This window comes from Nematolebias whitei, chromosome 1, assembly GCF_014905685.2.
Source record: "Nematolebias whitei isolate Nwh7 chromosome 1, NemWhi1, whole genome shotgun sequence".
NCBI lineage: Eukaryota > Metazoa > Chordata > Actinopteri > Cyprinodontiformes > Rivulidae > Nematolebias > Nematolebias whitei.
The window spans coordinates 49345777-49346940 of NC_056498.1; the positions used below are offsets into that span (position 1 = coordinate 49345777).

Consider the following 1164-nt stretch of genomic DNA (forward strand, 5'->3'; position numbering starts at 1 on the left):
TTTTTTTCTGGCCAGACAGTGTACATAGAAATAAATCTTTTGTTTACATTGGCTGCAAAACGCACCGTTGTTGAAAAAAACAACAACATTTTACCTCTGTTGGATTACGGAGACATAATTTACAGATACGCTTGTACGGGTGTTCTTTGTACGCTGGACACAACTTATCACTCTGCTATCCTCTTAGTTACAAACACTCGCTATAGAGCATCGTCAACTCTACTCTTTTCCTAAATGGCTTCTCTACATACACGGCGTGAAATTCATTTATTGCTGAGTTATTCACCTCCATATTTAACTAATTACTGCAACTAGCACTAGTTTCACAGTATAACACCCGATCCTCTCTGTATTTGTGGTTAACAACTCTCCAGTCTGGCTTTGCTGCTTCATCTGACTAGAAGCTGCTTAAAAAAAAATTGGGTCTGACCTCACTTGTCTCAGTTTATAGTTTTAAAAATTGTTTAAAAGTTGTGTTTAAAGATTATTGCAAATGTTTTCATGCTTAGTAATGTTGTCGTTTAACTTTCACAATGAACTGTTGTTAATATAATTTGTGATTTCCTTGTTTCTTATTGTCTAACTGTATTATTTCCCTTCCCATGACCTTACCAGTGTCTGTTGGTGCTGCCAGGCCGGCACTGTAAATAAGAATGTGTTCTTAGAGTTCATGCCAGGTTCAATAAAGGTGAAATTAAATGAAAAGTGAGTTCTAGTTTCTGCAACGTGAATTTTTTTTACATCGGTGGAATTCAAAAGGTTGCGCTTTCTGTGGCGTTGGGTTTGTTTGTCTGTAAACAAGACTATTCATAGGAACACGTTTTAATGGACTTTTCAGGATTGTTGAGGTTCTCACCAAGAACAAAAGAGGCTGCTGCAGCTCGCTGTGACAGAGATGGAAAGAAAAAACAGGACAACAAAAACGTGCATCGTGTCTTGCTCTAGGTGTACGTCCATCGATCGACGAAGAAAACTGAAAGCAGAGGCAGCTGAAGCCGCTGCAGCTTTTAGTTGTTCCGTTTTATTTTAAAAAGTAGCAACACAAAAGTTTTCAGTACTTCTATTACTGTACGTTCCACCGTACGCGCCGCTGTATAAGTTGCATCTGTCCAAATATGTCTAATAAAGTGGAAAAAACATAAGTAAGTCGCTTCGCCATATAAG

At 38.1% G+C, this 1164-nt stretch overlaps 1 protein-coding gene across 1 annotated transcript in view; it reads right to left on the bottom strand.

Annotated features, from left to right (window-relative positions):
* LOC119424292 (interferon-induced, double-stranded RNA-activated protein kinase) overlaps positions 1–1164 on the bottom strand; it is a 16982-nt gene that overhangs the window by 3019 nt on the left and 12799 nt on the right. The gene's annotated exons all lie outside the window — the stretch shown is intronic.